The sequence below is a fragment of the Lactuca virosa genome, chromosome 3, assembly GCF_052849685.1.
Source record: "Lactuca virosa cultivar CGN04683 chromosome 3, Lactuca_virosa_CGN04683_v6, whole genome shotgun sequence".
Classification (NCBI taxonomy): domain Eukaryota; kingdom Viridiplantae; phylum Streptophyta; class Magnoliopsida; order Asterales; family Asteraceae; genus Lactuca; species Lactuca virosa.
In genome coordinates, this window is record NC_136428.1 from 354,749,979 (window position 1) to 354,776,920 (window position 26,942).

Sequence of the window (26,942 nt, forward strand, 5' to 3'; positions counted from 1 at the left end):
AGAACCCAGTTTTCGAAGGATACCAAAATCCTAACGAAATTGTTCCTTTAAGATAACGAAATATATTCTTCACAGCAGTGAGATGTGGTTCTCGTGGATTAGACTGATACCTTGCACAATTACACACAGAAAACATGATATCAGGTCTACTTGCTGTAAGATAAAGTAATGAACCAATCATGCTCCTATAAAGATTTATGTCAACTGCAGGTTTATCTAACGAAGGTGTCAACTTTATGCCAGTTGCCATTGGAACTCATAACTTTGTGCTATTCGTCAATCCAAACTTTTCTAGCAGATTCTTCGTATATTTTTCTTGATTAATAAAAATTCCTTCTCTGCTTTGACGAATATTCAAACCAAGAAAATTATTGATTTTTCCCATCATGCTCATTTCGAACTTACTTTTCATCAAATCTTCGAATTCTCTAGATAAAGCAGGGTTAGTTGAGCCAAAAATAATATCATCAACATAAATTTGAACAAGCATGAGATGATTCCCAACTTTCTTTCGAAATAATGTGGGATCAACAGATCCTTGTTTAAATTTAGATTGTTTAAAAAATAAAGTAAGAGTTGCATTCCATGCTCGTGGTGCTTGTTTCAAACCATAAACTGCCTTATCTAAAATATAAACATGATTTGGAAATTCCTCATTAATAAAACCTGGGGGTTGTTCCACGTAAACTGTTTCTTCAAGCTTTCCATTTAAAAATGCACACTTTACATCCATTTGATAAACATCAAAGTCTTTGTGAGCTGCATAAGCCAGCAATATACGAACCGCCTCGAGTCTTCCGACAGGGGCAAAAGTTTCTTCATAGTCGATTCCTTCTTGTTGTGAATATCCTTTAACAACAAGTCTGGCTTTGTTTCGAACAATATTTCCATCTTTGGTGGTTTTATTTTTAAAAATCCATTTTAACCCGACAATCGATACATTTTCAGGTTTAGGAATTAATCTCCAAACCTTGTTTCGTTCAAATCCAGACAATTCAGATTGCATTGCAACAACCCAATCTGAGTGTTCCATTGCAACCTTAACTGGTTTTGGTACAATTTTAGAGATGAAAACATTGAACATGCTAAATTCTTGATGAGTATTCAATACCTCATTCTTTGCACTAACTTGAGCTCTTGTTAAAACACCCTCTTTTGGAATCCCAATCACTTGATTCTTCGGATGATCACTTGTCCATTTTTCCATTGGCGGATATGCTGGATCAAATTCCAAAGGTGCATCTTCGTATATATCATCATTCTCTGAACCTGCAATCGAACAAACATCATCAAAATCATTATTATTCTCAATGTTTTCTAAACGCTCCCCCTCAACATTATGCTCCCTCTCAAAGTTATGCTCCCTCTCAACATCATGCTCCTCCTCAACATTTGCATTCACTCTTCCATTCTCCCCCTCGAAAGAATGCTCTTCCTCAACTAGAATATTCGAATCCAATTGCTCCCCCTCCACTGGATTGTTTTGCATACTTTCGCCTTTCTCTGGAGAAGTTGATGTTGAATCATCAGTAAGCTTTGTTAGTTCAGAGAGATGATTATCATTTGCATTTATTTCAACATCAACTGCATCATCTGAAATTCCAAAAATTAAATCATAATCAATATCTAAGGTTTGTGAGGATTCAGATTCATCTTGTATGTTTTTCAGAATAGGATGATTTTCAAACCGCAATGTAGTTTGTTTAATGTAATAATCATCAAATGTAAGATTAAAAGTTTCTTCAACTTTTCGTGTTCTTTTGTTCAACACACGATATGCGACTGAATTATGTGAATATCCCAAGAAAATCCCTTCATCTGCTTTAGCTTGAAATTTTGTAATATTATCCTTGAGATTCATAATGAAGCACCTGCATCCGAAAACATGAAAAAATTTGACGTTAGGTTTTCGATTGTTGAGAATTTCATATGGAGTAATGTTAAAACGACGATGAATGAAAGATCTGTTTTGAGTGAAACATGCGGTGGATACTGCTTCAGCCCAAAGGTATTGTGGAAGATTCGCATATGCCAACATAGTCCTTGCCGCTTCGCATAGAGACCTATTTCTTCGTTCAACAACACCATTTTGTTGTGGTGTGTATGGAGATGAAAAGTTATGCGAAATTCCTTTGTCCACCAAAAATGAATCAAGGACCTTGTTCTTAAATTCAGTTCCATGATCACTCTTAATCTTTCGAACAATCTTCTTCAATGTTGTTTCCATATTTTTGATAAAGTCAATCATGATTTGTGCAACTTCGGATTTAAGCCTGAGAAAATAAACCCATGTAAATCTGGAAAAGTCATCAATAATAACTAAAATGTACCTTTTCTTGTTGAGAGTTGAAACGGTTGAAGGACCACACAAATCAATATGTAAGAGCTCCAAAGGTGCAACAATTTTCGAATCTATCGTAATTGGATGACCTTGTTTATGTTGCTTTCCAACTTCACAAGCTGCACGTAAAGAATTATTGTCAAATTTAAGTACAGGTAAACCTCTGACCAAATCTTGTACCACTAGTTTATTGATGTTTCGAAAATTGAGATGAGAGAGTCTTCGATGCCAAAGCCAACTTAAGTCTGATGTTGCTTTCGAAAGAAGACATATAGCAGGTTTCCCTACTATCGGATTGATGTCCAAAGTGAACATTTCACCTTTCCTTTTGGATTTCAGTAACACTTCTTTTGTGTTGACATTCGAAATAACACTTCCTTCTTCGTTAAAAAGAACTTGATTGCCAGTGCCCACAACAAGTTGGGAAACACTTATCAAGTTATGTTGAAGACCTTCAACATACGCCACACGATTCACTGTGAATTGTCCGTTCGTGATCTTCCCATAACCTTTGACTTGACATTTTTGATTGTTCCCAAACTTCACAACTCCAGCATTTTTTAGACTTCGAAAATCACGTAAATTCTCCTTCTTCGCAGTCATGTGACGAGAGCAACCACTATCGATGTACCATTTATTATCATATTGCTCGTCACATAGTACCTACAATCAATGGAAAAATTTAGGTACCCAAGGCTTTTTGGGTCCTTGGAAATTAGATTTCAATTTCGAATGTAATGAAGAACTTTTAACCCAATCACAAACTTTGGTTTTGAGACTATCAATTAAGTTTACATCTTCATTTAAAGGAACCGAAACATAAGTTTTTGATGGTTTTGATTGTTCACTGACATTACCCTTCGAATTCTGAGTTTGTGAATGAACATTCTTTGCTTTTATTACTGGTTTCCAAGCTTTGACTGATATGTTCGAATCCTTAGAAGATGAACTGTTGTTTGATGAAGTATTCACATACTTCTCATATGCTTCGTGAATTTGCTCCTTTGAAAATGTATTCGACTGATACATCTTTCCTTTGCCTTCAAGCCAATGATCAATGTTCTTCCTTGAAGTCATTCCTTTTTCTCGTGAAATTTTCATAGTTTCTTTCTTCGTTTGATTTGGAAAATTTGGCTTTTGAGGAACAAAATCAACTTTTGGATTTGTTATAAAAGATTGAACATATGATGTATCAACTGTTGATTTAAAATGTTGACGTTGAAGAAATTTTTGATTTGGATTTGAGTTATTTGAAAATTTTCTTGGAATATTAGTTTCTGAAACTTTCGAAAACCTTGGTTGTTTATTCACTTCAGACTTTGAATGATTTGATTGAGATGAATGTTGAGGTTTTGTTGAAAAAGAGGAAATTTTAGCTTTAAAAACATTTTTGGGTATTTGTGATTCAGACATCTTTTGAGTCTCAAAATTTTGCCAAAATATTTTCTTTCTTGCTTGTCTTTTTGAAATGTTGTTTTCTTTCGAAAATCTGTCAATTTGATCTTTGAATTCCTTGGAGTTTAGTTTGACAACTTTTTCATTTTCCTTTATAACTTGTTTTGAATTCTCTTTTTCAATTTTTGATTTTTCAACCCATTTTCTTTGTGGTTTTTGACGTTGAAACACGTACGAATTCTTTGTTAAGTCGTTTTCAACTGTGCTTTGATTTGCGAAAAAACCTTATCAGTTGTTTTTGAATTATCCTCCTCAACTAATTTCTTTAATTTTGGTTTGATATTCTGAACATTTCCAGTTGTTACGAAAACTTGATTTGGAAAAATGACATCATCTGTACACTTGCAATTTGGATAAACCACAGTATTTGTTTCAAGGTAATGTTCACCTTTTTCAGTCTTTACTTGTTCGAACTTTTGTGTATCACCATACACCTGATCAACCATTATTCGTGGAGTTTCTTATTCCTTTGAAGATTTCTTTTCCTTCGAAATTTTCTTTTCATTTTCATCATCGCTATCATCAGTTTGACTGTCTTTGATATCCACGAAGTTCATATCACATACTTTCGAAGTTGAAGGTATATCAATTTCTTTCTCAACCATCAAATCCTTAACTATTTCTTTTCCTTTAAATGTAGATGCAACATTAACAACAGACAACTGGGAACAATCAACATCCTCAAGTTCACTAATTTCACTAATATTGTCAGAATTATCTTCAATATCAGCAAAATTAGATTGAGAATCAGATGTTGAATTCTCAGTCTTTTTCAAAATTTGAATTTGTTCAGATTTAGTCAAAGTATCATTCACTATGTTAACTAATTCATTTGCATCAAGACATTCATCAATTTTGACAATTCCATATTTATATCTATCATCAGGAACTTTGTCAAAATCAGCTATAATTTGCTTACAATCATACAAAATATTATCTACCTTAGCTCTTTCGTATGCTAGAAAAGGTAATAACTTTCTATGTTGCTCTTTACTTATTTCACATGAATGATGTAAATCAGTTAATTTTCCATAATGTCTTTTAGCAGCATTACAATAAATGTTTCTTTGTGCTAGCAAAAGTTTGACATCACTTGATAATGTATCTCTATCACACATAATATTTGTTATTTGTAATTCAAAACAATCAATTTTACTTATTTTCATTTCTAATCGCTTTTTGGTCTCTAACAACTCCATTGACAATTTGTTGGCCTCATTGCTAGTAGACACAACAATTGAATCAAAATAAGTAACCGTCTCATCAAAAGATATTAGTTCAGAATCATAAGCATGTGTACGAATATTGAAAGATTCTAGAATTTTACGTACCTTTGTTGTCATTGGGGATTTGTCTGCTGTTTTGGATACAAAGCATCGACCTTTCACTTCGAATTCCTCGTCATCTGAGTCCTCCTCCATTTTCGCATACATTGCTCCATGTGTTGGATTCCTCATTTCTTCATCATCTGATCCGGATGACCAGATTTGATACGTTCCATCTTCATCCTCATGTTCACCTTTTGCAACCAATGACAAGTTTTTGGCTTTTGCACGAACCTCCTCAAGCTTCTCTGCATAATACGCCTCATCTTTAACTTTATTTTTCCTCTCATCCTTCTTTTGAAGCATACAATCATTCACAAGATGATTAGCTCCGTTGCAATAATGACAATCTACACCAGCATCACCTTTCAGCTTTTTCTCGATTTTTCCTTCAGACATTTTCGAATCTTTCTTCTCAATTTTCTTTTTCTCCTCAACAACTGTTTTATTCACAACAATTCCTTTTACCTCAGCAAGCTTAGTCTTCGGATTGAACGACTTTTTGAAAAACTTCTTAACACGATTATTCGAGTAAAAAGCTATCGCCTCATCATCTGAATTCATGATGAATCCTTCTTCTTCCTCAGAATCACCATTTTCAGCTTCTTTCTCAGATATCTTTGATACAAGTGCCAATGGACCTCCTAAATTCAGCTTCGTCTCCACAACAATTTCATTTACCTCAGTTTCGTGTGTCTTCAACTGATTGTACAAAGCATTGAGAGTTGATGTATCAAAACTTTGCTGATTCTTCACCATCATACTTACGCTTCTCCATGCTTTTCTAAGACCCATCACAAAAATGAGATTGAATTCCATTGAAGTCCTGGTAATTCCATAGCGATTACAACGATAGATTAACTCGTTCAGTCGATCATAGTAGACTTCAATTGTTTCACCTTCTTTTTGTCTGAAATCTTTCAGCTCAACCAAACATTGTTTGACTGAATTGATTTTAGTCTTCTCACTTCCTTGAAACTTATCTTTCAGATTGTTCCAGATCTCCTTTGCAGTTATACAACTCCTTACATAATTGTACACAACTGGAGGTAAAGCTCCTCGCAATTCTCTTATACACCTTTTCTCTAGTTTCTTCAGACGATCAGTTTGATTATCAACAACAGAACTTGTAGTAGATGAACCAATTGCTTGAACAGTCACTGGAACATTAACATTTCCAGTGATACATGACCATAATTCTTCATCAAGACCATTCAGATAATCCTGCATACGATCAACCCACTGATCATAGTATTCAGGGATTAGCATTGGAATTTTGGTTGATGATCCTAACAAATGAGAAAACGAGGTCATCGAATTGAGATTGAAACTCGCCATTGTTGTACGGAAGTTGATTTTGAAAATTCTTAAGAAGATTTGGAAATTTGAAAACAAACTAGTTGAATCAAACCGAAATTGCTAGAAGAACACTCGATTCAACAATTCAAATGCAGAATCAAATCACAGACTAAGATCTAGACAGATTTTTCACGATCAAAAAGTGAGGAAACTTTCGAACCAAAAATTTGGTTCAAAAACTTTTTGAATGGATGAAAATCAGATCACAGATGTGATTCCTGCTCTGATACCAATTGATGAATCAAAGAATCAAGTATAAAACAAATCAGAGTATGAAATCAATTAAGAATGCGAGATTGAACACCAGATGTAAATATGATCTTGTTTCAGCTCTATTACGCTTTCGAATATTTACAGAGAATAAAGACAGGTCTGTAAAAACTCTTATCTAACTCTAGTAAATATCCCTATTCATAGGGAACTGAAAGCGTACAAAAAATATACTAAGGCATAGACACTAACTCTTCGAATGTGTTGTAATGTATTTTACTAAGGCGCTTTTATTCGAAGTGTTTGTGTCTATGCCTTAGTATATTTTTTGTACGCTGTCAGTTCCCTATAAATAGGGATATTTACTAGAGTTAGATAAGAGTTTTTACAGACCTGTCTTTATTCTCTGTAAAAATTCGAAAGCGTAATAGAGCTGAAACAAGATCATATTTACATCTGGTGTTCAATCTCGCATTCTTAATTGATTTCATACTCTGATTTGTTTTATACTTGATTCTTTGATTCATCACTTAGACATCTACAAGCCAACTTCATGACAATCTTGATTCATATCTACTTCCAACATATGACTGACTGTGGAGAATTTGAATAACCTAGTTATTCGGGAAGTCAAAACATGCAAAGTGAAACACAAGATTAATACTAATCCTATATGGCCCCAAGCACCTTTGAAAGTAAATAAAACACATTTTATTTAAACACCATATTGATTACTCATTATTCATTGTATAATGTTTCGAATAATCAACTTTATACTTGAATCAAAACAATAGTCATGCCATGCTAATAGCATGCACACTATGTTTGTCCAAACAATAGTTATGCCATACTCCAAGTATGCACACTATGTTTGTCTATGATCCTTACTTTGTGAAATATATCAACTGAACATAATTCCAATGATTCTCATTTCACAATCCCAAATCCTTATCGTAAATGTAAGAATTCCAAATTCCTGCCATTTACCGAAATCTGTTAGATTCTAAACTTATATGCATTGATCCTCTTGTAATGACTATGCACAAAAGTCACAAAGACTAGGCAACATACATTACAAAGTACTCCAATGGAGAGCAATTCCATGGAACCGAAGTCTCACATTCAAAGTACATTCCTTTGAACATCCTTCTTGCATTAAGTTTTCTAATCTTACACAGATTTGAAGAACAACTTCCACCTATGGAAACATTTCCACATTCCCATTTTCACTATCACTTCTGAACAAGAGTTGTCTCTTTTCAGAATATGTTAATATGGTCCTTCTAAAATTAACACTATACTTCCAACTGTCCATGAGCAACCAATCTTTGGTAAACCTCAGATTGTCCTCGACAATTGCTTAATCATTTTAGTCATATCCAATTCTAGACCTTTTCCCCTTTTAATGCCCTAGAAAGGATAAATATTAAGGCACATGTAATCGATCCTATATCCGAAGCATAAGGGACTCGATTCATGATGTATCACATAAAGACATGATCCTAGACAAGTCTTTTGCTACAATATTTTGTATTATGTTTTCATAATTCGACTATGAAGAGGGATGCCGTAATCATAATCGAATTTTGAGAACGCAATATATATAGAATTTCCTTATGTTGAACCATTCCAACATAAAATTCATATATATATATATATATATATATATATATATATATATATATATATATCCTTGACTAAAGATGATTAAAATCTAATCTAAACTTTTGGAATTGAAATGAAGTATAATTTCCTCTCCCTTAATTATAGCAAAACAACTTTTCCCAATTGAAACTTTTGTTTTCTATAATTAACATTGCTAACTTGCAACACTTATCATAATAATCATGTTGCCACTAACATGATAATTATTAGCATAACACTTATGCTCCCACTAGCTTTGATATTTATCCAAAAATCAGCTGAACTTTCTTACCAAAGTTCAAATTTCTGATACGAGATGCTTTGATAAGACTTTGTCAAAATCATACACCTTTTCTTAGATAACTCACATGTGTGTCTAAACAATTTTTAGAACTATGAAAATGGATGTCGTAATCATAGTCTCGATTGTTTAGACCTTTCCCATTTCTCACAAGTCCATGTTAGTGTGCCAGTTAACCACACACGCTCCACTAACGACTTTGAGAATGCAAATATCACAATTGTTATCTAGTTAAAAACTATTCAGCGAAAGCGTTTCCTCACCATCATTTTCATGAATCAGAGAGAAACCTTATGACACTTTGATTTTATGGTGTATGTGTTCCTATCCATGTGAATTTGTCAAAACCATAATCACAAGATAAGGTTAGTGACAAATCCAAACTATATGGACTGAACTTGTTTAATTTTAATTTCTTGCCACCTGATAGCACAAGGGCCTATCATTGCTTCCAAGTAGTCATGCAAATAACTAAGAACTCATAGAAATCACATGCATAGTCAACTTTAACTGGAATGGGCACAGAAACAAGAATATATCAACACGATAGGTTACAAACCTCAAGTCATGTGCTGGTGATAAACAACAGGTTTTATTCATGATTAGTTCTTGAAACTTTTCAAGATCTTTAAGACTCCCACTGACCTCTTGACATATAAGATTATCTTGTCAATAACCATTCCTTGACAAAACAAATATTCAAGAGTTAGTGTGGATTCTTATCAAGACACACGCTTTACTCAGTTGGTCTTAGTTGATCTTTGTTTTATCCAAAACATCACAACTTACCAATTTCAACTTTACAAGATTAAGAAAACATTTTACTCTACATTTGACAAGTGTTATAAACCGTCTAAGGATTATGTCACTCAAGTTACAATCTTGGAGTATGACTCTAAGACTCAATTTTGGAACGAAGTATGACTTATCTTTTGGTTTAACCAATTCAACAATTGACGATTCCTCTTCTTATTCAAACAAATGCACTAAGATGTCCTTAGAGAATCAATTGTGATATAGTTTCATAACCACTAAGATAATCATAAAACAAGATACTCAAGTACTCTCCCATCTTTTCAGATTTGAGAAAGATTTATCTTTCTTCCTAATTTGATTCTTGTTATTCGTTCTGCCTTACATTGAAACTTTTACAATGTTTCAGAATTACACTTAAACTTGTAAGCACAACCATATTTACTAAAGTTTAGTAAATCATGACGAATAGTCTTATCGTTCTCTGTGGTGGACTTGACCAGGGCCCACACAAGTGTACCCGATCCTCTAATCCTTCACTTGACTCACATATACATGTGATCAAGGAATTAGTCTTAATTTCCCAAAGATAAAAATTCTCATTCATTATACAATACAAGTTGCATGATTCCAACTATCCGACTGAAACTTAGGTGATGAGAATCTTTCCTTATTTGGTAAATTATGACACTACCACAAATGAAAGAATCAAATCCATTTTCCAATATTGCTATCAATGGAATCATATAAACAACAATTTTTCCCAAATGCCATTGTAAGGATATTTAAAATAAATAAAATCAAAACTTTTTCTTTTATCTTAAAACTTGCGGAAAAAATTATCCTTACAATGCAAACGCATATGAAAACTATGTTGTTTATCTATTCCTATGCAATCTATCATAACTCTTAAGTAGCAGCTCACAATTTAGATCTTCACGGTCAGAATCAGCTTATTCTTCCTTTAAGCTTCCTTTCTTTGATTCTACAAAACATCAAAATGTGACCTAGTCACATCATGTAATAAGAATCTCAAAATAGGAACTTAATAGAGTTAGATAGTGGACCTTACCTGAAGTAGAGTCAAACTTTTTGACTTTACCATCCTTATGAACCTTCAGGTAAATAGGGCAGCTTCGCAACCAATGCCCCTTCCTTTGGCACTAGAAACATATGGACTCTTTGGGAATGGTACATAGGACTATCTCAGACTTAACCTTTCTCTTTACCATTTGGTCAACCGAGTAGACTATGGCCGATCCCTTTCCATTGGGAAGAGAAAGCTTTTCTGGATTTCCAATGTTGCCATTGTCAATTTCCATGAAAGTTTTGGGAAGTAGATCTTCCAATCAAATTTGCTTTACCAGTGCTCCAAATAATTGTTGATTAAGCAGCATTAAGCAAATAGGTAAGATCATTAAGGGTCATGTCATAGTCTATTACATAGTAGTCCTTAAAGAACTCACTATGTGACTTAGGAAGTGACTGAAGAACCTAGTAGACAACCAACTTCCTCAAGAATTTGACACCCAACTCTCCCGGCTTGTCAATATGTGACTTCATCTCCAATATGTGAGCACACATAGACTTTGCTTGCCAATAGGGCTTGAGTGACCTTGAACTTGTGGGTTAGGGAGAATTATTGGAGAAGGTGGAAGAGGAGAAGTATGATTTCCATGATCCAATCGCGGGACATCATCTTCATTAGGAAAGCTTGTTCCAAGAGATTTGGGAAGATCATAGTTGTCTGAACCAGACATCTACAATGGGAGAAATTCAAGTTAGTTGATTTAAGTCCTTAATATAACACCCAATATGAAATATTAAGGCTAGCACCCAACACAATATTTTATAACTTGGAAGAGGGATGTCGTAATCCAAGCTATAAAATATTTGAAGGTAGGCGAATGACGATTCACCAATTTCCACCATGAAAAAACGAAATAGGTATTAGGTTTTAATTGGTTTGAAACTCCTAGATCTTTTGAGATTCATTGAACTTTTCAATGGCATGTTTAAATCTCGATTGTGCCCTCTCAAGCTTGTGACTGGGATGTCGAGGATCACAAACAAGGTGTGAATAACCATGCAAATTAACATGGTACCCTTAATATTTATCACCTAATCGATGTGCCGGTTACCCACACGTGCTCCACCGATCTATGACAAACATTAAGTCACCCTTTTCTAGTCTTACTAGTCCATGTTAGTGTGCCGGTTACCCACACACGCTCCACCAACTACTTGGTAAGGTACAAAGTGTAATTTCATGGATTAGCACCAAATTCACAATTTCCTAAGTAACTAAGATTGGGAATTTATAAGTGTTTAGTTACTTAGTATTTATCATTATACTTTCAATGAAGGGAGAATTATAGTCCTTTCCTACCCGTTCGGCTAACAACCCTCCACCATTCAAGGAAGCGGTGGGTGAGAGTGGACACCCATTAAACTGCCATTTTATAGGCAGTAACCTTATATCCCCCTTATAGACCGTCTTCGTGAATGAGGCCTAGTAACGGTAAGACTGACTTGCTATTATAAATATATATATATATATATATATATATATATATATATATATATATATATATATATATATCTATATATATATAAATATTAAACCTATAATATTATAATAGTATAAGGGTTGAATTTTAAACTCTTAAAATTCTAAGGGTCTAACTTGGAATTAAAGTATTCATGGGGGGAAACTTTACAAATTCCAAAACTTGAGGGCAAGTTTTGAACAATTCAAAAACTTTTGGTTTCCATAACTTATGAGTTTAAAGTAGTTTAATGAAAAAACTATTCAAGTTCCATAATTTGAGGACAAGTTATGGAAGACTTTAAAACATTAAAAAAATGAGACTCTTCATTTTCATAACTTATGGAAATATTATGAGTCTTAAAAAATCATAAATGAGACTTTTCATATAACTTGAGGACAAGTTACAAAAACACATATTATGAGCAACTTTTAGATCAATTTGGATCGAAAACAAATTATCACATAAATTTTCTATTAATCTAAACTAACTCATAAGAACAAGATAATTCAAATCAAACAATTTTCATGTAATTAGCCTAACCATTAAACTAATACAAAACATGAATCTATTGACAATTATCTTTTGAATTGGATTAGCATGAACATTACCACATCAAAAATAGGTTTATAAGTTCAAAAACATCTTAGGGTAATGTTCCTAGTCCAATTCCAGCCAAAAAAACTCGAATATATGTTGTCAGGGGCTCCAACTCGTCGAGTGCAAGAACAAACTCGACGAGTTGGATAAGTTTGTACATGGACTCGCCGAGTCCCTCAATGGACTCAGCGAGTCCCCTGTCCAGACAGCAAAAAATCGATTTTTCAACTTTTTTCAGCAAGTAGCATCAAGTATAATTTGAAAACAAGCCTTGGCTCTAATACCACTGAAGGGTTTTTAGTATACTACAACATCCTATGGTGCACATACAACCCTAAATACCTTGGATCTATGTTTTCACTAATTATACATGCAAATGGTTTCCAAGGTATTAGTCCTATAACTAGCATGCATTTGACATAAACCATATAAAATACTAGTTAGGGTGACATACCTTTTATGTAGCTTGAAGTGTTGATGTATTTGCCCTTAAGAGTTTATCCCCAATAGTGTGGAAGCATTAAATGAAGTCACAACACATCAAGGACAAAGGTAGGACTTGAGAGAGAATCTCCATGCACTCTAAAACCTTCATGAACTCCAAGAACATGCACACACACACAAGGGTGGCGGTTTTAGGTCAAGATGCTAGTATTTATATGTTTTGAATTCTATGAGTCATGGGTATAAACCAAACCCATACCCATGGGTTTTATGATCCATGGTTCATGTGGCCCAACTCTTTATGTATCCATACATAAACTTGGTCCAACATGGATCATAAGCCTAACACATATAAATATAACTAATTACCAAAATTAGTCTCCATAGATTTAATTAGTATCTTTTGATCACTAAATTAATTCCAAATTAATTCTTGATCAACACTAATTAAAACATATGATTTCATATTAATATATTAGAACTTATAATATATATTAATAAAGCTTATATAACCTCTTCTCTCAAAAGTCCATCCTAACAAATTGTCCTGATGATATGCAACCCAAATGGACCATGCTACTCTCGGGTTGAATACATACCAATAATAGTTATGGGCTTAGACACCTAATCCAACAAAAACATCATTGTTTGAAACAAAAACGTCAGATTTTGAAACAATATTATTATCAGACACACTCTCTTCAGAAGCCTGCTTGCCTTGACTTGATGGTGAATCTGCATAGGAAGTAAAAATGTTTGTATCCTTTTCCCTAGCACTACTATCTGACACAGGTACAACAAGTTTGCCGTACACAAGATGTTCTTCTCTGTCCATCTCTCCCTGGGTCATAGGGATAGCAGTGTAATTATGATTAAAAGGAGGGACACTTTCATACCCTAGACCTACCTGCTTCTTGTCTTTCCATCTCATTTGTTTCTATAATAGTTGCAACTCTCTCACTTGACACATCAAACATTTTGAAATTAAAATCAACATTTTCAAATCGGATTTTTAATGTGTCAAGCTCGTCAGTCACAATGGCAAGTTGTTTCTTGATAAAATTGTAGTTCTCACACTTGTTGCTATACTCTTCCTATAGTTTCCTAAAATCCTTAGTTTTGCCTATAATTGTTCTTTTAGTGGTCTTTGGCCCTTCCTAAGGTTATATCCCTCTTACTTTAGGTCCTCGTTCTATCTACGCAATAATTTGATTTGTTCACGTAAAAACTTAACAGTATCAATGCATGTTTGAGAACAAGAAATTTGACTAACCTCTATCTTTTCAGGCTCAGGGGTAGTGGATACCGTGAAGGCAAATTGTAACTCCATAATCTCTTCTTCAGGATCCTCTCCAACAGTCTCCTCAGGAGATTCACTGATTTGCGCCAGGTGAGCATTCTCCGGTCCAGAAAGGTTTAGTGCCTGAATTTGATCCTCCCGGGCAAATGACTGAGCTTCCACCGCCAGATTTGCAGTCTCGTTGTTAGCAGTAGTTCCCCTGTTATTTCCAACCGACACCATTATTCTTTCATGATTTACTCTTCTATCAGGCTTCGGACAATCACAAGCAAACTAACCAGGCTCGTGATAGTTGAAACATCTCAACTTTCCTTTTTTTAAAGCCAACCTTCTTTTCTCCGTTCATTCCCCAGTTGTTCTTTCCTGTTTTCTTGGCAAATTGTTTGGCTCTAAACACTACCATGGCAATCTTCCAGGTAATATCCATTTCCTCAATGTCTTCAGGGTGAATCTGGTCAAGGTCAGCAAAGGAAATCTGAGGAGGTAATTCGCCAGCCACAAAGGCATTGTAGCAATTTACAAGACCAAATGCTAGTGCCAGATTTTCTTCTGCTTCCTTTGGAGGTGAAACATTTGCAGGTGCTTTGGAGGAAGAGGCTGCATGTGGATAAGGCATGGGTGGTGGAACAACATGGGATGGTGGTTGTGGGACAGCAAAAGCTTGATTTTGTGGAGTGGTAAAGAATGAAAAGGCATTGTTTGATGAGATCCCGAGATTTGCAGTAGAATAGGAATTCACATGGTTTCTTTCCCTTTGCTTGTCATCAAGATCACATGCTTTAATGATTACCATTGTTTCTGCTAGACTAAGTCGGTTGAGATCCTTTGTTTTCTTGATAACAGAGACATTCATGTCCCATGACTTTGGGAGAGAGTTTAGCAATTTTTTGTTAATCTCTGATATTGGCACTGAAATTCCAGCAGAACTCATCTCAGTGGTAAGAGTAATAAATCACTGTAGTTGAGCCTCCAATGATTCTCCCAGAATATGATTAAACATGTTGAATTTCTATCTGAGCATGTCTTGACGGCTTTGCTTCATGTCTCATTTCCCTCATAAACTTCAATTAATGTTTCCCACAAAGCTTTGGCTGAGTCATACTCCGTAAATCCTTGTGAAATTTTAGGAGATAAGGTCGTTGTAAGTGTAGCAAGGGCCTTATCTTATTCCTCGATTTTCTTGAAATCATCATTTTGCATTAATTTGCAAAGTCTTTGTCAACAATGGTTCCATTTTCAAGAGTGGTAGTGATTCTAACTGGACCCTTCAGAATGCTGCGCCATATTTTGAAATCCTTCATTTTGATGTAATTCTCCATTTTGTACTTCCATTCAGGATCCTTCAGCTGACAAAAGACGTGGGATTCTTGTGGTAGTTCCCATGATTGCATCCAACTCCTGATGAGCTGTCATGTTTTATGATTCCATTTTTTTAAATTTTCTTAATTGACTGAAAATAAAACTTGTAAAGAAAACACAACCGAAAAGAGGTTCACAACCGAGAACAGGGTTTACGGCTCAAGGAGGGTTTACGGCCGAAAAAGGTTTACGGCCGTACACAAGTTTGCAGCGATTCACGATCAAATCAGTTTACAGTCAATGAATGGTTTACAGTCGAACACGAAGGTTTACAGTAAAAAACAACACGTTTGCAGTCGAAGACAGTTTACAGCCGTAAACACAAGGAGCTTTTACAGCCGAAAACAAGTTTACAGTCGTAAACAGATGAACTGTTTACAGCCGAAAACACCCAAAAATTGATGAAAACATCTGATTTCGAGCAGATCTTCAATCCCTTTGGCCTTGAAATCACGATCAACAGCAGAAACTCAATAACCAAGCTTGAACAGTCACGAAAATGAAGAACACTCCAACCGAAAACGCAACTTGATCAGATTTGACACTAGTATGGCTCTGATACCAATTGTAAGTCCCCAAATTTGGAACCAACTAGTGATCAAACACAAGAACAAGCTAAAATCAACGAGAATAAGGAGTAGAAGCAAGAATGATCCAAATTGCACACGTTTATATATAGTCATAAACGTCGGGTACAATGGAACACACACATACAACCGTTAACTATTCTGACAAGACTGACACATATATATAGGGAACAGTGAACCGTAAACAGTTCACGGCCGCAAACAGATTGCAGCCGCAAACACCAACTGAAACCGAAAACACCTTGTTTTCGGTTCACCCAACCGTAAACACTATAAATACCCAAAGAAAGACTAACAAGACCTATACAGATAGATGCCTAGCCCAAACCAATAAAATACGACCTAACATGTGGACTGTAATATTTTATGCGTAATGTTTGCTACTTCTTTATCTTATTATTTGTAAGGGTTGTCTTATCTGTTTCCATGTATTTGTAGTGTTTGTAGTTTCTGGAATAAAGTGTTTGTATCTGTTTCCATGTATTACGCAGACAATGAAAACAACCTAATAAAAACCAATTACATAAAAATAACCTTATACAAAGAAGTACATATAAATAACCTTAAAATAACCAAATACATCTAAATAACCTAATAAAAACCAACTACATCAAAATAACGTACTACACAAACATTAAAAGTACGAGAGATCTTTTATAAGATTCCAAGGGGCTTCATACTCAAATTCCGACCCATCGCTAATGGATTTGTATTCCTCTTTCGCCGCCTCCAAGATCACTTCCTCGTCTTCATTGAGCCCTTCATCATCAATTTTGTTATAAAGATCGTTGAATAACAAAATTTATGTTTTTACTTCATACCATTTAGTTGTGACAGCAACGATGTCACGATAGTTTCCTGCAGCGGTTTGAGGATCAGCGTTGTAGGTATAAGTCAAACGGGTCGAAAAACTCGGATCATTCACACCGATGCTCTCGTACATAGTAATATACGCACGTATTAGACGTACGATCTCCTCAGCACTCCATGGTCTGGAACCCATTGTGAGTGAAAATTTGATGGTGTCCAGAAAAATGAATGAAAGAAAGGGTGAAAATTAGATGAAATCATACACATACTAAAGTGAATTTATAGTAAAATATTAGTACTGCGGATCGAACACTATTTGATATACAGTACTGCGGAATTAACAGTACTTTGCTGCGGAGTTGATGAAATAGTAATGAAAATCGAACCAGTGATGCGGAATTAATAGTACTTTGCTGCGGAATTAACAGTACTTTGTAGGAATACTACTTTTTTATGTCTTATACAAACTTCATAATAAACACATTTTAAAATAAACATCATTCATTCAATTTTCGTAAAGAGTTGCATTTTTTTATTTATAATATGAGTTCATCTTCAAATTTCTATATTTGCATTCGTAGAAGTTGGTGCATTGGAGGCCATTTCTATAATTTTCTATACCGGGGTGAGTTGATACAATATTTAACCGGTATGACAATTTATACACTGATCCATAGAGGTGTACACTGATCTGCTGATAACAATTCTGTGGATTCCCAAACAGTTCTGTGGACTGATATTAAACATAAGTTCATTATTTTTATCTTTTTTTTTTGTCAAATTTTTTACATAATAATCACATATTACCTTATGTGATTAAAAAAATTAATATTAATAAACGAATAAAAAAACAAAAAAACGAAAAAAAAAAATTAAAAAACCCAAGATTCGCAGAGGGATTACTCGATCCGCTGAGGGTGCTCTGCGGATCCTATGGTCAGTTTCCGAAATCCGTTTTTTCATGGTCATTTTTTCAAAGAACCCGTCTTTTTTGGTCATTTACCGAATTTTCTCAAGTTTTCATCAGTTTGTTGGCATCTAGAAATCTCAATCTTGTGTATTTCTCCTTTTTCTGATTTATCGACCTTGTGTTTTTTTGGTGTGAATAACTCCAACGTTCCTTGGGAAATCAATGATGTGAAGAAACCAAAGGTTTAAATCGATTACACTACAAAACAATATTCTGATTATCTTGCCAAAATCAATTGAGACTGACACTCGACCTCAGCCTCCGTCTCCGGCCATGCCAGAAGCCGGCGACCGTATATCCTACAACAACACGCGCCGACGAGCCCATATCCGACCACTCATGGTGATAGAAGCCAATTAGAGGAGGCTAGTCTCCCAACGATCTAAAAAACGAAGACACATGTTTGGAACATTTTCTGATATTATTCATAACTCTAATTTAACATCAACTTGGAAATAAATATGAGAATTACCACTACTCTATAAATCAGGAAATGATGCATGCATGAAGCAAACGTGAGCTATTCTAATGCAGTTAATGCTTGGAGTGGAAGACTAGTTCAACAATTGACTGGGTCTGCCTTCATTGATGGTGGGTCAGGCCATGGGGGTGGTCTAGAATACCATCTTAGACACGTATCAATTCCTCCATCCTTCAAATGGACCTTGTCCTCAAGGTCCTGCATACACATACGGGTGCATACAACAACGGGAGCGGGAAACTATGGTTTGAACGGTTGAAAAGTGACGGGTCAGAATTGCCTGGACGTTACTTTCTATGGCGGCGGTTGCGGTAACAGTGGAAGTGGGTGTTATGTTGACATGATCAATGGCAATGGTTTTGGAGGCGGCAGTGGCGGTGGCGATAACGACCATTGTCGCTGTGGCAGTGGCGGTGAGGATAGCGTTGTTGTTGGAAATCGCGGTGGCGGAGACGACGTTGATGATGTCGACGGCGGCCTTGGTTGCTGATTTGGTGGTGGAAGCGGAGGTGGAGGCCGGATCAGTTTGGCCATGGTTCCAGTTTTAAGGTTGATGAGGGTGTTGACGGTGGCCATTTGCGTGATAATTGCATCAAGACGGTGGACATTAACGATGGAAATAGCGATGAGTGTGGAGAGTTGCTCCCAGATACTTGGGTGTGTGGAATTGGTGGACCGATCTTGACAGGGAGGCATGATGAACGGGATTGAAAGCACCATTGATAGAAGCCAATTAGAGGAGGCTAGTCTCCCAAGAAACTAAGAAAAGAAGAGACACGTTTGGAAAATTTTCTGATATCATTCATACCTCTAACTGAACATCAACTTGGAAATACATATGAGAATTACCACTACTCTATAAACCAGGAAATAATGCATGCATGAAGGAAATGTGAGCTATTCTAATGTAGTTAATGCTTGGAGTGGAAGACTAGTTCAACAGTTGACTGGGTCAGCCTTCATTGATGTTAGTTCAGGCCTTGTGGGTGGTCTAGAATACCATCTTAGACACGTATCACATGGTTAGATTTTTTCTTTTAATTTCGATCTCTGAACTTTTATTTTTGGTTTTTAAGACGTTCCACATCTAACGATTATATACACGGTTTGGAAAATCATGTTGTGTTTTCGATTGCTTTCATATGTAGTCAATCTCATTAAGAAATTAGATTCTTGAAATGACAATGTTTGAGGATGATTGTTCTTGATTTAGAAACAAGTAATGGGAAACTGTTAGTTCACCCTAAACACCATACCATGTACCCTGAATGTCAATAACTTCAACCATGATGATGTACTTTTGTTAATAGGTGTCCAACAAGCCTATGGTTCATACACTCGAGAAACATCTAGTGGATCAAATTAGTACATAGGAGCAAAAGTCTTTGAATTCTAAGTTCCAGGAGGCAACAGAGGCAGATAAAAAGGTGAAACATGTTAAAAATTTTATTTGTCGCTTGCAAATATATAGAAAGTAGTTGGTTAAAAATTTAATTATCGTGACCCATGTTGTTGATCTTGAGAAAGAGATATTGGAAGATAAACAAAATATTGACTTCTACAGGAACAAGATGCAGGAAATTGTGAGTTCCTTCTCTCTTTCTATAACCTTAATAATTAATTTTTTATTATAACACTTTGTTCATTTTGATATGTTTATTAATTTTCTCTATGTTTATCTGTATAATGTCAGGTATTATACAAGAGCAGATGTGACTCTAGACTAAATGAGATTGTAGAAAGGGTTTCCACTGGTAAGAGAGAGGTATACAATGTGCTCTTTGAATGAATAAATATATATAATTAATTCTCATATAATTTGAAAAAAAAAGTAGTATGAGCAAGTTTTGTTACAGGTGAAATCACTGTCAAAGAAGTATGAAGACAAATACAAGCAGGTTGGTTATGTCAAATAGTTCATTTTTTCTAGCAATGAAGTTCATTTGTTCGAAATTCTATGCTAGAACTGATCTAATATGAAGTTTTTTATTTTTGTTTAGGAAAAAAAATATTGAGCTTTATCTGCCACTCTTTTTAGCACCTTAGTCCACTCATTGCTTAATTGTAAGTGATGAAATCCCCCAAAAAAACCAATGGTCGTGTCACCAAATATACATAGGGCTACACAAACATCATATTCATGTGACAATTAGATGGACTAACGTCACTCAAAATACACTTTTTAAAGATTATTAGTGCATTTGGCAACTCTATTTAACACCTTAGGTCACTCATTGCTTAATTGTAAATGACAAAATCGCTCAAAAAAACCAATGGTCATGTCACCAAATATACATAAGGCTACACAAACATCATATTCATGTGGCAATTAGATGGACTAACGTCACTCAAAATACACCTTTTCAAGATTATTAATACATTTTGCCACTCTTTTTAACACCTTAGGCCACTCATTGCATAGTTGTAAGTGACGAAATCCACCAAAAAAAACCAATGGTCGTGTCACTAAATATACATAAGGCCACACAAGCACCATATACATGTGGCAATTAGATGGACTAACGTCGATCAAAATACACTTTTTCATTACTTTTGAAACCATTTGGACTCTCATTTTATTATTTTCGCCACTCTTTTTAAATGGATACGACCACTAACTCGCTAATGTGACCGTATATACTTTATGGCACTTGACCTTCGGTTACACATGTAGTGAAAACGAATGTGTGGTTGTATGCATACAGTCACTGATTTTGCCATGTGATGGAAGCCCATTTTTGTACTAGTACACGTCGTGGTAGAAGGTTCTTCCAAAATCTTTACTTTTGATCCCTTTGAATCCTCAACTGATCTATTCTGGAACACGAGTGTTACAATTCTCTCCCACTGAAATTATATTTCGTCCTTGAAACCGGTGCTTATAATTACCACTTATATCCATTGCAATCCTCTTGTGGATCCTCCTGATCCCACTACAATTTCCCTGGCCAGCACAACTCCCTTATGACTGTTTTCAGCTTTCACCTCAAGCCCTCCTAAACAAGAGCAAAGTCTATTATTGGACTAGACGCCTATAAATCAACCTCTCAACTGCTGCATCATTGAATTGATGCCCTACCCAGACGATTATTCTTCTAATTAAACAGGCGCACCAACAAAGAAATGACAACTAACCCCATTAAGAGAAAGTAACTCCCCAACCATAACTCGAAGACTCAAAGGTCGTACCCGAGAATCTGACGAACAATTTCATCCTATAATTAACCATGCAGACCGGAAATTCACAGATTCGACCACCGTCGCCATATGCTCGCATACAAACGCACTGGAGAAAACTTGAACAGAAACAAGTCAAACACATATGCTAAACTAGACAATATGCCCACTCGGCTCTAATAGACCTTATCCGCTACCACTAACCACTCGCAGGTTTACCCCCGAACCGCCAACCACTAACCGCTCTTAGGCTTACCCCCGATCCACCAAACACTAACAAATTTCGGGGTTACCCCCGATCTTCCAACTACTAACAACTCTTTAACTTAACCCCGATCTGTCAACCACTAACAGCTCTTAGGCTTAGCCCCAATCCACCAACCACTAACTGTCCCACTCAACCTCATAGAAGCATACACTGAACCTGTGAAACTTAACTACCTTTATCAGGCCTTTAGGTCGTGACTCAGACCCCTAGGTCCCAATTAAACAAGAACAGACAAGGAGATCCTCGCCACAACGCTTGACATGCGCCGCCTAATGTTCCCGGACACTAAACATGACAAAATCTTATGAAACCACCTATGCAACCTATAATTTAGGCCATCCGGTAAGGTTTCACCAACTGGAAAAGAACCCAGCGTAGGACTCTGAAGATTAAACAATTGTGATGATGTCATTAACTTGAGCAGTCTAGCGGAAGGCTGGAACATGGTCTGAAATTATCCTACTATAAAATCTCCACTCTTCCCCACTTGGAATATACCAATCATCCGAACGCATCCAATCACGAAACTAAAGCTCCAACTTGAACCAAATGAAGTACTACCCATTCCTGGCCCTAATAAATAACCAGAAGTAGAGTAACATAGTCCTTTGAACCATTCAGATCAAATCCAAAACCTTAATCCAACAAGAACATTTAGAGAGGTTAATTTGAAAGTTCTGAGTCTATGTTAGTCCATCACTGCAATCTCTCAAGAACCTAGTAACGACTCAACGAAAAATAATAAGACCCTAGGATGGAAAGACAAATCCAAATGGTATGCTTACCACGAGGACTTTGGACATCTTACCGAAGACTTCCCAAAGATCCCACGATCCTGAAATTCTTTTGCAAAGAATAACTTCTCCCTATTCAGACGCCAAGGTAATTAACTTTATCTATGGTGGATATAACATATGTGGAACTTCTTCTTCTACAGCTAAGAGACATGCAATAAGCTCCAAGATGTAAAAGGAAGATAGGCTAAGAAATAATGCATTCTTTACCGACAAAAATGACATCTCTTTTGATGAAGATGAGAGGGAGAATGTTCTTGATCCACACCAAGATGGTCAAGTAATACCACTTTATGTGGCTAACCATTTCATTCGAAGAATCTTAATAGACGGCAACAACTCAGTCCGCATCATCCTATTAGAGACACTCGACAAGATGAATATTAGTTGGATTAGGTGTCTAAGCCCATAACTATTTTGGTATGTACTTGGCCCGATTGTGAGCATGTTCCTTTTGGGTTTCCTTCACCATAGCAACTGATAGGATGAATTAAGGAGAAAGAGGATTAATTATGATTTATTAATATATTATATGAATAATATATTAAAAGAGAAATCATATTGTTTGATTAATATTAGTCAAGAATTAATTAAGAAGTAATTTTGTGGCTAAAAGAGATTAATTAAATAAAGGGGATTGATATTGTAATTATATGATAGTTGCAAATTGGCCTATGGATTCCTAATGGAAAGGGGATTGGACGAAATCTATGGGAAGCCCATATGGATTTCGTCTAAGGGCTTTCTAGAGGGACTCCATGGGTTGCTTAAGGCCTAAGCATAGAATTAGAGTTTTACCTGAAACCCCAGCAGCCCACACAAGTATATAAAGACCCCTAGGGCTCCCAAAAACGTGGCTAAGCATTCTCTTAGAGACCTTAGACGTTTTTGGTGCATCCTCACTCTCTCCTAAGTCATCTTGTTGCTAGTGGTGTTTGTGACTCCATTAGAGGTGCAACATTTGAGGCACTAAGCTTTCAAGAGTCAAGATCAAGGAGATTTGTGATTGTTATTGCTACATAACAATCAAGGTAAAGATCTAAACCCTTTTATTATGATGATATCGATTATTATATGCTAGATCTAGGGTTTATGAGCTTTGGATGATTATTACATGTTCATTATACAAACTAGATCAAAAGCTTTAGGGTTTGCATGTACACCATAGGATTGATGTAGTGCTCAAAACCCATCAGTGGTATCAGAGCCTAGGCTGTTTGTTTGATGTATTTGATGCTTAATTGTTCATTGCTTGCTTGAAAATCGAAATTTTTGCTCTCTGACTGACAGACACGGCGAGTCCCCAGAGGGACTCGGCGAGTTGGTTGTACTCGGCGAGTCGGAGCGTCAGACAGAGGGAAAATTAGGATTTTGGCTGATTTTGATGGTGGATAATTACCATAAACATTTTTTATTGATAGCATCTGAATTTTATTGATATTATGTGATTATCCTTGCCAAAATAGTAGATATTTGTCAATCAATTAGATAATCATTGCCTTATATGATAAACTTGATTTATTTGAATTAATTGATTTGAATTATCTTGCAAGATATTAAATTAGGTCAAATTTAGATAATCACCAATTATTTGATTAATTGAATTATTTGTAATTTGATCTAGATAGTTTGAAAAGTTTCAAAACTTGCCCTCAAGTTTTGGAATTTAAAATTTTGATTAAAAGTTTTATTTTGAAATATTAAATTCTAAAACCCTAGTTTTGAAAAGTTCAAATTACACCCTTATGGTTTTATTAAATTAATTAAGTGTGTAATTAAAAGAGAGTTAATAAATTCATAATGCAATGGTTTATATTTAATTAAGTTAAAAGTATAATTTACTAAATTAAACCACTTAGTATTTTAAAAGTGTAAAATACACCCTTATGCTATATATATAATTAAAAGTCTAATATTATGTATGTATGTATGAGTAAAGAGTCAGTCTTACCGTTAGTAGGACTCATTCACGAAGCTGGTCTCTAAAGGGTGTTTAAGGAAGCAGCCTATAAAATGACCGTCATTGGGTATCCACTCTTACCCACCACACTCTTGACTAGTGGAGGGTCGTATAATGAAATACGAAGTAACTAAACTCTTTAAAAAATTCCCAAATCTTAGTTACTTTAGGAAAAAGTGAATTTGATGCAATTCCATAAAATTACACTTTGTACCCTTGCTAAGACGTTAGTGGAGCATGTGTGATTAACCGACACACTAATTTGGCTCTAAGAAAAGGTGGCAAAGGGTGACTCAATGTTTTTCATAGATCGATGGAGCGTCTGTGGTTAACCGGCACGTCGATTAGGTGACTGCAACATTGGGGGCACCATGTAAATTTGCATGGTTATTCACACCCAGTTTGTGATCCTCGGCGTCCCAGTCACAAACTTGTGGGGCATGTCGAGATTTAAACATGCCATTGAAAATTTCAATGAATCTCAAAAGATCTAGGAGTTTCAATTCATTTAAAACTTAAACCTTCAATTTTTGTTTTTCATGGTGGAAATTGGTAAGTCGTCATTTACCTACCTTCAAATGTTCTGCAATTTGGATTACGGCATCACTCTTCTAAGTTGTAGAACATTGTGTTGGATCCTAGCCTTAATATCTCGTTTGGGTGTTTTATTAAGGACTCAATCAACTAACTTGAATTTTCTCCCGTTTTGTAGATGTCAAAGTCTGACAAGTATGGTCTTCCTGAATTCGTTGGAAAAAGTTTTCCACTTGAAGATGATGTTCCACGATTGGATCATGGAAATGAGAATCATACATCACTACCTCCACCTCCTCCCATAGTTCTCCCTGACCCACAAGTTCGAAGGCTTGAAAAGTTCAAGATCAATCAAGCCCTATTGGCAAAAAGACATGAAGATGGGAAGTTTATGTGTGCACACGTCTTAGAGATGAAGTCACACATTGACAAGTTGAAAATGATGGGTGTTGTTTTCCCAGGGAAGTTGGCTGTTGACTGGGTTCTTCAATCACTTCTCGAATCATATAGTGAGTTCATTAGAGAGTACTATATGATGGATCACGACGTAACCTTCATTGAGTTGACTTATTTGCTTATTGCTGCTGAATTAGAAATGATTTGGCGTACTAGTCTAGCAAATGTGTCTGGTAAGTCAACCTCCCATGCTTCTATGGACATTGATGGCAACATCGGAAGTCCAGAAAAGTTTTCTCTACGCAAGAGAAAGGTTGAGTCTGAGATTGTCCCGTGTGATTTTCCGAAGAGGTCCACTTGTTTCTATTGCCAAGAAAAGGGGCATTGGTTATCAAGCTGGCGCAATTATCGAAAGGATCACGAAGATGGGAGAGTCAAGCTGTATGACTCTACTTCATGTAAAATCCACTATCTAACTGTATTAAGTTCCTATTTTTTTATTCTTAATACATGATGTGATAAGATTGCATTTTGATGTTTTGTAGGATCGAAGAAAAGAGAGGAAGCTTAAAGAAAGAGTGAGCTGAGTCTAATCACGAAGAAATGGATTTCGATCGCATGATTCGAGGATTTGACTTTTGAGCTGCTTAGAATTATGATAGATTTCTTAGGAATATGTAATAGCATAGTTTTCATTTGAATTTTCGTTGTAAGGACAAGTTTTCCGCACCTTTTTATAAATAAAATAAATTTTGATTTTTGTCTTATTTATATCCTTGCAATGTCTTTTGTGAAAATTGATGCTTGTGTGTTTCTATTATAAGCTATATTAAGTGGATGTGATTCTTAGTTATGTTATTTATGGTAAGTGTCGAAATTTTCTAAGTAAGGAAAGATTCCCATCGCCCAGGTTTCAATTGGACAGAAACCTGGAATCATACAACTTGTATTGTATGATGTATGGAAATCTTGGTACTTAGGAAATTAAGACTAATTCCTTGTTTACATAAGTATGTGAGTCAAGTGAAGGACTAAAGGGTCTAGTGCACAATGTTGTGTGCTGATTAAGTCCGCCATAAATAACAATGAGACTATTCGTCATAATTTACTAAAGGTTTAGTAAACATGGTTATGTTTATAAGATTAAGTGTAAGTCTGAAACATGGGAAAAGTTTCAATGTTTGGCAGAACGAATAAGAAGAATCAATTACGCAGAAAGATAAAAGTTTCTCCAATTTGAAAAGATGGGAGAGTACTTTTATATCGTGTTTTATGATCATCTTAATGATTATAAAACCATATCTGCTGGGTCTAAAATATTGGTT